The 14943-nt window shown below is 38.5% G+C and overlaps 1 protein-coding gene across 4 annotated transcripts in view; it reads left to right on the forward strand.

Moving 5' to 3' along the window:
* Positions 1 to 14943, forward strand: part of LOC121526502 (regulator of G-protein signaling 6) — a 72105-nt gene that overhangs the window by 14508 nt on the left and 42654 nt on the right. The gene's annotated exons all lie outside the window — the stretch shown is intronic.

Below are 14943 nucleotides of genomic sequence, written 5' to 3' on the forward strand. Positions count from 1 at the left end.
TCTCTACTACAAATATTAAAATTCTACATATTCTGTTAAACGAACACATTGTGTTTGCCTGCTACAGGCTAAATCCTGGCTACTGAAATTAAAATTTATCTATTAGTTGATCTGGTGGCAGATGATGAATATATATAGAAATGTTCCAGTACTCTTATTTCCTTCCCGATACCGATTCTGTTACCAGAGCATTGGGTATCGGCCGCTACAGAGTACCGATCTGATACCAGTATAAACTTTCTGGACGGACTGTGCTGTTGGAACATTGTTTTTGTCCTACAGTGAACTCAAAGCATGGCTCAGCAAATAGAATTGTCATGTACAGCCTCTTTGTGACACTTACAGTTGTTTTCCTGCTAATTATTGTGAGTTTTACTGCTAAATATTAAAAAAAAAATGTCACAGAGGGCCACATGGCAGGCTCTCTTTCTTTCTTTCTCTCCATTATGCACTTTTCAGGCAATTTCTATGACGATCCCTGTGGTTCTTTAGTCTGAATGTAAATGAGGGTGAAATGATAGCATATAGCTTCTTCTGTAGCACTATTTTGATCTCGAATATGGGGTTAGAATTGTTTGTAGGCAGTGTTAGGTATACTCACACATAACCTAAACAATCAATGTTGGTATTCTGCACATTCATGTGGATGTTAACCTGCAGAGGATCAAAGGCCAGCTTACATTAGCCACATTTGAAAACCAACTTAACACTGTTTACCAACTGCTGTTGTGATGCCATACTAATACATCCGTTTTTAAAGTTTCCTCCTGAGTAACACTAGTCGACTAAACGCCTTTATGGTTTCCATTTCATCAAAAGTAAAATTAAATACACCAGGTTTTTCTTACAACATGGTTGATAACTTTAGAGCTTGTGTCTTCTACAGGAGCATCTGCCATCGTTTCCTGAATGACTGTTAAGTTCAACATAACAGCCAATTGCCAAACTTCACATGTGACAGCAGGCTCCATGAATCAGAGACATCACTGTGACACACTAGGATTGTGGGTAGTGTAGTTATTTTCCCCTAGGATGTAAATAAACCCTGTATTATGGTAATAAAGCATAGACTTTATGCTGTTGCAGCTGATGGGGATGGCATGAAGGAGTGAGTGGGCGTGTCTTAACCCTCCCACAGCCTAAAGGCATTTTGAATTCCCAGCTGAAACTCTGGGGTTATGTTACTCTTTAGTTACTCAAGCTGTAAAGATGGCATTAAGTATTTTCAGTCTTTGGAAGGAATCAAGGATAGTTAATCCAATCAGATCTATGAGACAAATGACATCTCCCCCTAAAAGCCTATCTTCAAAACCATCAGAAATATCTGATTTCTGTGTCTTTGTGCCTAGTCTGTATGGTGCATCATTCAATGTTTATTCACTTTTCTCATTAATTTCATATTTTGTCAGAAGCTGTCATGCTGCGTAGACAACATGCTGTGCTTGCATGTAACACTGGGCATCTTCATGGATTTCACAGCAGAGCCTCATTATGTAACGCTACACATGCCTGGAGGCGATGCATTTAACAGGCTAGTTTTTGCTTGTCAGGATGCTGCCTGAGGGAATATTCATCATTTCATGTTTAAGTCATATGTAGTGACGTCGGACAGATGATTCTGAGTGTGACAGGATTTTTTTCATGGCCTTCCTGCTTTGAAAATGTGCTTCTGGTTTAAATCTTCAAGGAAGCTGAAAAGAAGACTGGGTTTTGTCCATTGAAAGAAGTCATCATTTATTTATTATTTTAACATACCTGATTTTATAAAATAATTGATTTTATTGTTGATTTTGTTATACTTTACTTCAATGTTCTCATCTTACTGAAGATGTCACAAAAGCCAAGTGATGCCTGGTCTCTGAGGGCAGAGCGCCCATCGTTTCTGGACTCTGTTGGTGTGCAGCCTGGCGCGCTGTAAAGGCGCTGCTTGCAGAGAGGCAGATGGCCGCCAATATGCTTAGCCGCCTGGGAAAACACTCTCAGCTTTATCCCAAAGGCCTGAGCCACTGTCAGCTGGAAGATATCAGCATCTTACTGAGGAAATAAAAAGGGTGTAGAGATAAAAATATTTCAAAAGGCGGCAAGCACCTGAAAGGTGTAGCAGATAAGGGTTGAAACTGCTTAAAATTGTCACAAAACTATTACGTGAATGTAGAGATGGTTAGACAAAGGTAAATGTGATGTTTTTATCCATTAGAGGGGCAGGGAGCTCGGGATGGGAGGAGGTTGCCTCTGTCCGTAATGTGTTACTGCTGCAGAATTATCTGTTTCTCTCCTCCTATGTGAAGCAAAAACAATCCAGTAGCTGTAGGATGTTCTCAGGAATGAGCGGGGAAATTTTGTTGGAGAGGGAGTATAGTCACACAGCCTGTGCCTGCACAAACACTTGATCTCACACACAGGTTCTCTGATCCTGTTGTTGTGTTTTCCCTCCTATATTTGGCATGCTCAGCAGACAGAAAAAGGTGGGTAGATGAATTGGAGTGGCACAGAGAGACTCACAAAAAAGAAATTTGAACCTTGATGAGAAGCACAACTGTGCTGGGAAATGCAATTAAGCAAAGGAATGAGGTTACTTAACTGCTCTGATGGTGTAAAGCTAACAAACTATTAATAGCTGCCATGTCTTGTCCCTAAGTTTTCCCCTTCCTCCTCTCTGTGATTTGGGACTAACAGTGCTGCTGCTATGGTGCTGGCTGTCTGCTTTTCAACACGCAGTTAATTGTCCCCTAAAGATTAAAAAACTCCTACAAGGAAGTTTAATATTCGTGCTGCAGCACCTCTTCCTTTTATTCAGGTCATTAAGTGTTTCATGAGATAGTACTTGGCAGTCAGCTCTTACCTAAAGGTGGGTATTATAGTCATAATATCGATGGGACAATTACACCAAGAAGTCGTCTAAATACGTCTTAGGAGCCATTTGTGGGGAAATATTAGTAATGAGCCATGGCCAACACATTTTGGTGCCAGTTGCCTTGGGTGTAGCTGGGATATTTTCTAGCTCAGTACTCTCCAACATGTTCTTAGTTGGTAAATAGGTGCTAAAGTGTGGAGCTCTAAAAGCTGCATCTATGAGATAAATGATTGCAGGCAATCCACTTCTGAGTTGTGCTTGGCTCTGAGAAGGTAAGCCCACCAGTTTGATCCAGGCTGACATATCTGAGTCAGTGTTGGATTGCCTTTTAAACATACATCAAGATTTGAAGAACAACTCCTGATTATTTGACACTGTCTTGCTTTTTAGGCTTTTTGTCCTATTTGGACTGTTGTAAAGCTGGTTTAGTCCAGTGATATCATGGATTTAAGAAAAAGAAAAAGAGGTTGTTCTTGTTCAGATTATTTTGTTAAATCTTTTTGTTCATGCTGTTAGACTGCATATATCAGCCTGACAAACCAAGAAGCATAAATGGGTGTCTACACTCGTGATCAAAAACAAAAACAAAAGACACTCAGGCTGCCGGGCCGTTGCAACTGAACCAAAAACCAGGGCTAGAGAGTAACTAATTACATTTATTTGAATTACTGTGATTGAGTAGTTTTTCTGGGTATTTGTACTTTTTCCAACCCTGTTGACTACACAGTAGCATATAGTGAGAGAATGGTTCCTCATCACATCCCAATACAGCTGCTGAACACAGCAAAACTACAGTGTTTATATCTCAGGCTTAAACATTTTGGAGTTGATTTTTACTCCAGTAGTGTAATTTTAACTCCATTCTGAGTGAAATGCTCTCAGGTGTTGGGGTTATTTGACGGTGCTGATCCACCAGTGTTAGCTCAACTCTGTAAAAAGCCATTGATCTAAGCTCTGCACACTGCCATTTCAAAATCTGGGGGGATGTGTGGGCAAAATTCCACACCATGAAAGTGTTTAGATATGTTTTATATGTTTTAAGTTGTGTTTGAATATTGCCTGTTGTTGTAGTGATCTCTGCTGGGGTTCATTTGCTCTTGTTACTTGTGGATTGTTGTTTTTGATGTGAGGAACATTTGCAGCGTGAGTGAAGTTACCCACTGGGTTAGACTTCCTGCCTGCGGCTTTAGACGCTCCAAAAGGATGCATAGTTTGTATTCTTCATCAGTATGAATTGCCTTGCTATGAGATTGACTCTGCTTTGTTCTTGCCAGAGATTCATAGATTTTCAAGAATTATAACAGCTCTGTCGTTTTGTCAGAAAATGTAATACTTTCAAAATTATAGTTTAACTATGTGACCATGTCATGTGGACCAATATAAACACTTTAAAGTTGTAAATTGATCTTTATATGAGTTTAATTAACGCTCACTTTTGCTGTGTATTTTACTTCATTATAGAGGTTTGACTTTACTTGAACAACCTGGTTGGAGATCTATTCTCTTGTTGTTATTGTCAACAAGGAAAGCTCACATTTTACTGTACAACTCCTCAGTAGCTACTTCTACTTAGTCCACAGTACTTAAATTAAAATTAAAATTAAATATTTTTAATTTTTACTTGAGTAAATAGAACTGTACTTTAGTAAATTTTAACCAGAGTGACTGTACTTTTACCTGAGTACAATAATTGAGTGCTTTTTCCACCTCTGCCAAGTACTAAGGCCAAAAAATTGAGTAGCCTGATTAAACCTTGGGCTAACCATATAGTTGCATCCACAAAGTTCTCCTAATCCTTATTGTTGGGTTTTAGGAATTTTTAAATTTGAAATTGTTATTGGTATATTTTGTGGCTTTTTATGCCTTTATTTCTATAGTAGAGGATAGTGGATAGAGTCAGAAACAGGAATGAGAGATTGGGAGAGAGTTATGTGGGAAAGGAGCCACGGGCCAGACTTGAACCCAGGCCGCCTTCGTACTTGGGGCGTGATATAACCACTAACCACTTTGAAGTATTTAAATGTTAAAAATCAGTTTAAACTGTCCTTATGTGTGTGGTCCCCCTCATTTTAAGAACTGGTTAAGATTTTAATACTGTCCAGAGTGAAGCCAGCCTTAAATTCTCATAAACACTAGAAAGCAAAGCGCTACAGAACCATTGTTTTTTAGATCTTTTTTACCTGGAAGTCAGTTCCAAGCCCTAAGTCTGTTCATGGAAACTACTGTGTATTTTTAAACCTGTTACAGTATTTGGCTTACCAAAGACGCTCAGGGCATTTGTGCAGTACCAGATGGTTGTCAGAAATGCCTTCGTATTGTTATCTGGTAAATGGCTGCATCTTTTAGCTCTTCCAAACAGTTTTACAGTTACTTTGCCTCGCATACATGCTTTGTTTCCTAATTTTAGCCAACAGGATAACTAAACATTCAACCTCTAAAACAGCAGCAGGTGGATTGAATACGTGTTTTACACTGAAATACTTTTTTTTTTTTTCAACTAAATATGGATAAATATGACAATTTTTTGCAGGGTTTATGAGCAAATATTAGATTTCTTACATGCTTAGCCACATGTTGAATCATGCTTTTTATTCATTTGTTAGAACTACTGTGAAGGTGGCTCCATGTACAGGATTTGACTCCTAGTTAAATTTTCCTATGTGGACAATTGTGTCATGTAATGTATTGTATCATGTCACATTATATTATATCAAATCTTAAATCTGGCATTAGCATTCAAAGTACTGCTGTGCAACAAAGCGTTCAGCATGGCTGAGGTCTTAGAACAATTTTATCTACCTTTCTTTTCTTCCCCTACATCCCTTTCCAGTTTTTCTTCAGATTCTTGCTAATTAATAATTGAAGCTCATTTCAAGCATTCCATCTTTAGAAAAGTATCTGGTCCTCTGAGACAGCACATCCTCCCATTCATTTATTCATATCATGCACCTTTTTTGCCATCACTTTGTATTTTTTATCCATGTATGTGCTTCAATGGGAGATGAGAGTACTAAAGAGGAAAAAATATATTTTAATGGTTTAACAAAGCACCATATTTCTATGTCAGTTGGAGAAGTCTTTGAATTTGCATGTGTGTGATCATTACAGTTGTAATACATGAAGGTAACGTGAATACAAAGGGGACCAAAAGACATAATTATGATTGTACATTCCATACAGATGATAATTAATGTTGGATTATACAAATCTTAAAGAATAGATGGAGGTCAAGGCCATCAGTGCCTGTCAGCTGGTTGGGTTTAGATTGCTTCAAGCTCCAGCACAAAGAGGGTTCAATCCACTCTAATAGATGCAGATGATGTAGATATACTGGATATCTTTATAAAACTACTGATGCCTGGTCTCCCTCAAGTGGCAAGAGAAGATGGAATTACTAAAAGGCAGCTCCCCACATCATCCATTCGCCTTGACAGCTGGTCGGGTTTAAATGGCCAAGAGGGTTTAAACGGGTTTAAACGGCCAAGAGGGCTGGATTGCTCCAGTTGTGCTTGTCAGAGTGAAGCTCGCCTGCTTGTGAGTCACACTCTGCTCTCTTTCTCTGAAGTTCCCCTGGGGCCATTGGTGGCTCTATCGCTCCTCTTCTAAAGTCCAAGGTGTCTTCTGTCCACTACTGGCTGTTCCTGTGTGCACTTAAGATAACATAGCCCAGCTAAACACTGTAGATATCACTCCCGCAGCTGTACTGACCAGCTCTTCCAGTGTTTTATCACATATGAGCGTTTTAACACCGTCTCCACTTGCACCATTGGGAGCCTTTATCTGCAGTGCTGGTATGGGCTGAAGCATTGGGGTCACGCTGAAGCCTGAGTGCCTGCATGCTAAGTGCCAGTGTGGGCTGCTTTCCTGGTTGGGTCAATAAGATAAAACAACAGTAACAGTGTAAAGCGCTATCTCTTATATAACCAACTTCTGTGCTGTGTTGGCTCGACTCTAAGCAGAAGTACCAACACATGAAAATCCTGGAAGTCCACAGGAAAACAAATCATAATTGGATACTAATTCACAGTGTTTTGGCAGCATGTGCTCTGAGATTATTCAGCTTGTCCATAGAGAATCGCGATGACTGAAATAAAAGGCTTTTCTCCAGTGAGGAAACTCCTTCCTGTGCCAGAGCCTCTGCTGGTTTCCCTCCCTGTCTGCACATTGCTGACAGTGTGCTCTTAAAGCAGCACATTAAATAATGCAGCCACTGTTTCTATGCTCCGTATTGGGGCAGAGAAAAAAGCTGCATATGCATAGGGTGATGTTAATTGGTTATTTGGTGGTGGTAGATATGGGGGATTCTTCCAGCACCATTGTTCACCAATTCCAAACACCCTCCAACCCCTCAGTGTGTCCCACTTATCTCAGGCTGTTTACCTCCTCCTGTACTCTGAGTAACCTCTACATCTCTACAGGACGCTGTGCTGGACCGCTACAGAAATGATCAAATGAAAATGTTAGAAATGTGAAATTACAGCAGTTAGACTTACAGAGGATATGCACATCGGATAAAGTGTCCATTAATGTCATGGATTGATGTTTAATACCATCATAGAGAAAGCTGATGCCTGTTAAACTGTTGTCAATGATGCTGTTTAAATATAAAACCTTGTGTCATCTTGTACGGTAGATACTAATGGGTTATTGGAATAAGCTTTGACAGTATTGTGCTAAAAGCTGCCGGTCCACAATGCCTTCAAGTGACAGTCTGACAAGTTTGACAGCAGTGACTCGCCTGGCTGACTGTAGCCCCACGGTACCGCTGACAAACTGAATTAATGGAAAAAAGGATGCAAAAAGAGGACCGTCTGTAACAGTCCCACATTGTTGTGTCACACTTTTGGAGGATTGGATTTACAGCGATGGTCATTTAATATTTACACCATGATGGAAAAGTCCATTTAAGAGAACTACCAATGCCAGTGTTTAAAATAACCATGTGACTGGTACAGCTGCTGATACTGATGTTTTTCATTAACTGTTGCCACTTGTTTGATTTTTAACTTTTTCATCTACGCCAGGGACCAAAATTATTTTTGCTGCTGAACAACAGTTTAATTCTAGCCTTTTTTTTTTTTTTTCACAAGCAACAAATCCATCTATAGAAATCCACAGTAGAACTTCATTTAAACTTATTTCACAGTGAAAGATTCTGTAGCATAGCCTCATTAGCCTGAAATAAACTACTTTTTTTCAAATCAGCCTCCACATTAATTACTTTATTATAAACAATCATGTTTAGTACTATATCTCATTAAAAAAATATAGGGATAAAAATTGATATTTTACTCAGCCCTACCACTGCGTCTACTTCTTTGTTAAATGCATGTTCTTCTCTACAAAGTTTAGCATCTCTGGCTTGTTGCAGCTTAGTCTGTTTCTCTTCTCATTGCACATAAAGCTGTCCTTGTTTGCTTTGTTTGATTTCCTCATCAAAAAGGTGGTCCTTGTACCAGCATCTACTAAGGTAGTGATGCAAAAAAGTGGATCAGACTATGTGTTTGAATCTTTTGCAAACAGATGCTAGTTAAGTTGCCTTTAGTAGTAGTTTAATGTAGTTTTTACACTGTGATCAGAGTCAAACTCTTTGTGTTAAAAGATGTTTTGGGGCTCCTACTGAGAGGATCACATAAGCAGTTGATGAATCTAGTGCGCTGCCTACTGCTGTCTGCTGTTCAAATGGAGAGAGAAGTGGGATTAAGTTTTCAAACTTACTGCTGTGCAGGTAAAATTGTGGGGAGAACAGAGCCCGAAGCAGATGTTGTTAGTGTGTTTTTGTTTGAAAGGTTTTACATCATGTTAAATGTACTATTTCGCAAGGTTGAGATTCTGCTGCAGTCTTTATTGCCTCGTTCTTGAATGCATCTGCACAGCCTATTAGCACAAGTAGACAACAGGAAAATGTCTAAAGTGTCCCACTATTTTTTGACTGATTTCAACTATATCAGAGAGACCATGTGCTGCAAACACAGCTAATCTGGACAGTCAGCTGGAGGGTGCGTGCAGTAAAACTTGTCAGACTGCTGTCTATCATTGCTTTTGTCATATTTTAGTTTTTACTCTTACAGCAGCATGCACTTCAGGTTTGTGTATTTTCCATGTTTTATAAACATTAGCAACTGTCATCGATGAGGGTCCACAGGCCACCATCGGCCGATGCTGATGTTAATGCGAACATTTCAAAAAGTTGGAAAAATATGCTTATAGTCAATGTTCGCCAAATTTAAGGATCCTTTTCAAAGAAACAATGCGAGACCTTGGAACAGTGCTTGTGTTTTTAAATTGTTATTGTGTTATTGTGATTCCTACTGCTGCGCTTTCAAATGTGATCTACCTCTAATTCTTATTTATTGTGTGTTCTAACATATTGTTTAGCTATTATTTGTCTCTTGAATATGTATTATTTATTATGACATGTGCTGCTGACCTCTTGGCCAGGTCACCCTTGTAAAAGAGATCTCGATCACAATGGGTTTTATCTGGTTAAATAGAGGTTAAATTAAAATTAAAACTTTCTACATGTCCAAAATTGTAATTAAATAGTCAGAAGAGTTCAGGTTGAGTTCACGTGGAGCCAAAAAGTGCATCGTGTCCAAACACGTTTGGTCCGGAGTGATGTTGCACAAAGGGGAACACTGAAGCGCCCTGGGGACATTCATATCGATACTTCCATGGCGTGATATTTGATGTCCCCATTTTTAGTTCACATTGCATTATGGATTGCAGGAGCTTCACATAAACCCACTGTCAGATATGCACACACGCACAGCGCATCACTCCTCTTCTGGCTCTGCTGATCACTCTGTGGCTACCATTAAAGCTAGCACTGGGGAGGATCACTCCATCCTGCCCTTTAGCCTCTGCAACATTCAAATATCACAGGGGTGTAAATATCACAGCTTGAAAAAAAAATGTGAATCAGGCTACTGATGACCCTTACAGGCGACATTTGCTTAGTTTAGTTTCCTCCATGTATATAGTAAAAGGGACTGCGCAGTGGTGCAGTGGTTGGTACTGTTGCTTTTCAACAAGAAGGTTTGTTGGTTCAAATCCCGGACAGCAGACATTGCCTGTATGTGTGGGCTTGAAAGGTTGATTCACCAAATCCTGACAGAGAAATGGCCCTTTAGCCACAGATGCTAACTTTTCACTCCCAAACTTTTTCAGTTACTAATTAGTACTAAGCAGTTACGGGTTGCTGGGTTTTAAAACGGTTATAATATTAAAATCTGTTTGGAAAATCAAGACCAGCTACATGAGCTTTGTAAGTTATTGGATTAAACAAAAACACTTAACTTAAGTTAACTTTTGTTGAATTAATGCAAATTAATAGCTTTAGAAGACTGATCAGGTGAAATTATTACAACCAACCCCTTTTTCATAAAACCTGTCATGTAAAGCAGAAGTTCCCAAACTTTTCAGCTCAAAACCCCCAAAATAACAGCGCCAGAGGCCAGGTACCCCCACTGTCCCTGGTGATGCTTAAAGCATACATGTTGCACCAAGCATCATGAACAAATTTACAAATTAAACACAAATCTCTATTATGTACTATGTTTTTACTTCAAATTAAACTAATTTTATGATTCTTTTTTGTTTGTTTGATGGTTTTTTACAATTATGGATAAAATATTCAACTTTTAATCAAGCATCCTGTGACCCCCCAGGGGTCCCAACCCCCACTTTGGGAACCATTGATGTCATATACAACATACAGATCAAAAGTACATTTTGAAGCATTGGTTGCACTTGCTTTAAGATTGTCTGCCCAAAAACAGATCTGAAAATTAAGCCGTAAAGATTTATTAATCAGGAAAGAGGTACTTATCCCATGACTGTGAGAGCACTTCTTAATCATAAACAGTCTTCTAACTTGCATTTGTTTGGTTTAAAAGATTTTAGGAAAGGACAGACAAGACATCCAGGAAAATCTAAGCAGAGAGGGAGAATTAGATGTTTGGGAAAAGGCTGGAAAGTTTGACGTAGGGCAGTAAAGACAAGCTGGCAATGAGAAGGGGAAAAACAGACTTACACAATGAAGGAAAGGAATAAATGTGAACAATGGATGGGTGGGGTAACAATATTCAGAAAACAATGTAAAACATAAAGGAGCAGCACAAGACTTCATTGTTTCTGTAATGTACAAGAGCTTAGAAATATTAGAGGCACTCTGGTGATGTTGAATATTTAATAGCTTTCTTGCAGAGAAAACTAATAAAAGGAAAGTTAATTAGATAATTTCAGACACTTTGATTAAAAAATAAATAAATGACTAAAGCAATAACGGTAGGAAAATTAAACCTAAATAGAATAACCAGCTACGGTAACCATCACAGAGCAAACGGTACATGATTTAAAAAGAGAGAAAATATAACAAGCTTTGGATAATCAATGTCACAATTTATGAATCATCTACCACTATCTGGGGTAGATGATATATAAAAAGATAAACTAGATTTACTCTGCAGTGCACTAAGCTTTGATGCTTCTTATTTTACTGTTTGTTTTTTTATCATCAAGCCACTAATTAACTTTGTGAACAGATCTAGTATCACAACTTCAGTATTCAAATCGATTATTGTAGTTGATAACCAGAATATTTGTGTGTGCAGAATGAACTACATGTCTGCTTTAACTCAAGTTGTTGATTAAAAACATTGAAGCAGTTTGAGCTTTAAGAACAGAAGATGGTTACTCACTCCCCCTCAAAATGCCAACTAATCATGAGAGAAGAGACTTGATCCTCAGTGCAGAGTTACCACTAAGAGTAAAAAAAACTGCCTCTGATCATGTTCAGTGAATCCTGATTGGTCAATCAAACAGAACCTGCACATCCTGCAGTAGTCCCTTTCAGTATTGCTCATTTTTATGTATAAAATATGGAAATGCTGCTGCTGTTTGGCTTTTTACAAAGTTATTGTTTTTGTGTGCATATATTTCAGCTCCACTTTTCTCTTTCAAACCTCGGGGGATCTTGTCTAGAAATGTTCATTGCCTCCTCTTGTCCCACTTTCCCACTGTTCATCAAAGAAGATGAGCCTTTTTTACTGTTGACTGATTTTTTGTGTATGCGAGTTACATTTTATCATCGAGCGATGGGACTGTCGTCAATATGCTGAAAAGGTCTGATGAAGTACAGCTCTTTGGTTAATAAAGCTTTATTTTTTTTTCTCCTTGCCCAGTTACAAGACGTTTAATATTTTAATCTTTGGATGCCTCATTAGTCTGATCCTTTTCTCTGTCTGAAGCTAAAAGACCCTCACAGAGAATGAAAAATAGAAGAGAGAATCTGAAGAATCTACCGTCCCATCTGTTCACACATGGCTTTCAAACAGCTTTTAATTACCTCAAAGATAAAAGACACTGGACTACATTTTCTCATACAATGACAAATGCTGATCAACATGATGTGCAATAACTAGAGCAATGTCTGCATGCTCTACCATTCCTATTATATCAGACACATCTGCTGTCAGATGGGACATGTCGATAGGCAGAAGTGATTTCCTTAAAAATAGCAGCTCTGAATCAGACAGACGGTGTCATGTATGCACTGTTGAACCTCTGGTAATAACTGAATGTCTGTTGTCATTGTGGTTAGACTCTCTGTAATTGTTTGTGGGTTTCAGCTGAAGCAGGGATGAGTCACCAAGATCCCAAAGGTAATCTCCATGGCCAGATAGTCTGCCTGAACAGGCCCCAAAAGCATGATCCAGCATCCCGAAACCACATCTCCAACCTCTTGGGCCCACAGTAACTCTGCAACTATTTGCTTTTTTTCTTTGGACTAGTCATCCTCTATCACTTCCTTATCTTTTATCATGACTGAGATGTCCTTTTGTGTCAGTACAGTTAAATAAAGCCACATCATGAAGCTCCAAACAGCCTATTTGTCAAAGATGACATGCAGTGTTATCCTCCAGTATACAAGGAGATTTCAAACGGCGTCAGTGACGTTATTGAGGCCAGACTGTGTGATATTATGTGAGTGAGTCAGATAATTGTGATGGATTTTATTTCTTTTTCCACCTCTGATGGAAATAATAGAAATGTCCTTGCTGGAGACCTTGCTGTGTGGTAGTTTCCATTTCCGCTCCAGTTGCTTAGTCAATAACTCATACAGCAGAGGCCAGATCCATAACAAAACTGTGATTGCTTTCATCAGACTGAGTGAGCTAGCAAGGGGAATGACGAGCCTGGAGTTTTTTTCTGTTTCATTTTGGTCAGAGGGACACCATTGGAAATTTACACGGTTTGATTTGCATGAATACAGTCTGTTCTGAATTCATCCACACATATATACCACATATCCTGTATCTCCTACCTGAGTGAGAAACCTTTATTAATCCCAGCTTCCTCCCCAAGTGCTTACACATGTCAGGCAACATGAGCCTAATTCATTTAGACACTCCAATACACCCAGCTCTGAATCTGACACCACCGCCTTCGCTTTAAATGGAAATTAGTCTTCATTAACAGAGAAGACAGTAGGAAGGGAGTGCCAAAGCTTTTAAGCTGGTAACAGTCATCAAAGTTGATCTCAATGAGAGAGAGAGGATGATGATGCTGCAGTAGGATGGTAACACAAGAAGAGGCTGACATGGTTATTCCAAGGCTTTCAAAGATGAAGAGCTGGCAGCAACAAGCAAATACACATTTAGAAATGTGTATTTGCTTTTTTTCCACCAAAAACGCTGTTTGTTTGACTGTCTAGTTTAACACAATATAAAAATGGGGCTGGCAAAAGATTACATTTTTAATTGTAATTTATCTCAGGATTTCTGTAGTTAATTGTGATTAATACCACCCTGTTTTTAGCATTTAAAATTTACATCTACAACAGGGTAGTGTAATTTTGGATTATCCTATTGTCTCAAACTAAAAGACTTCCAGTTTGGGGACACGTCTGCTTTTATAGGTAGATTGAAGATTTTAACATTTACTTAACCATGGAAAAATGAATTTTTATGGACTGAAAAGTGAATAAGTGAACAATAAAAAGATAAATGTTTGATAACAAATGGTTCAGATGACTTTGTACTTGTCCACTAAGCTGTCTGTGAGGTTTTTAAATGAAATGAGACATTAATGAGCAGTGGGTGACTGTGGCTGCAGGAAGGCACTGACATGGCTTAATCAGTTTTTGGAAAGTGTCAATAAAGACTTAGACTTAATCTTGATTTTAAAAAAGGGCACTAATTGTGGATTGTAGCTGATTGTGATTAACCTTGACAGTACTGGAAATATATTCAAATTTTTAATTTGCTGATGAGTTAGAATCAAATCTGCAAAGCTCAAACAGACCATCACCAACAATTTTTAGCCTTTTGTTATCAATAGTGATGTGAAAGGTGGTAAAGTTTATGTCTGTTTTGTACTTAGGCTGTAAATCATCATCAGAACATGGGCTGTTTTCATTGGATGTTAGTAAAAAAGTTGTTCTAAGCAGTTTAAAAATGAATTAGCTGACTTACTTAACTTTTCATGCGTACACTAGAATGAAACACTATGAATACTTTCAACCAGTGGTTCCCAACTGATGTGCCAAAGCATACTGGTGTGCCTTGAGGCGAATCTAGCACAACTATACATTTGTACTACGATGTAAGATACTGTTAAAAATCTTAAAGCGGCTCTATTGCATGGTTATAAAAATGGAGAGCCTGTACATTTTTGGAGATTGTTTTGGGTGACAACATTTTGAAAGCCACTGCCTTTAACAACAGGCTGTTGACTACAATTGTTGACTACAAAGACATAAAAACTCTTGCAGTGGGTTGCAGATAGACAAGAGGCTGTGATGTGCAAGTCTATTTTGCAGAAGTCTTTATGTCTAGACATTTAGAAGATTTTTTTTTTAATTACCCTTATATAACGTGTCAAAGCACTGACTTTGTTTGAAGTATACTAAGCTCCGAAGAGACTAACAAGCAAGCAAAAAATCTACAATGTGAAAATGAGACGGCATGTGTTTCTTTCAGCTTTCTACTCTGTAAGCAAAGGCCAAGTCAGTGACTTTGGAGCAATGTAAACATGTCCTGACATGAAACCAGTATCAGCCCACTCATGTAACAATATAAAAGCAA

The sequence above is a fragment of the Cheilinus undulatus genome, linkage group 18, assembly GCF_018320785.1.
Source record: "Cheilinus undulatus linkage group 18, ASM1832078v1, whole genome shotgun sequence".
Taxonomy (NCBI): domain Eukaryota; kingdom Metazoa; phylum Chordata; class Actinopteri; order Labriformes; family Labridae; genus Cheilinus; species Cheilinus undulatus.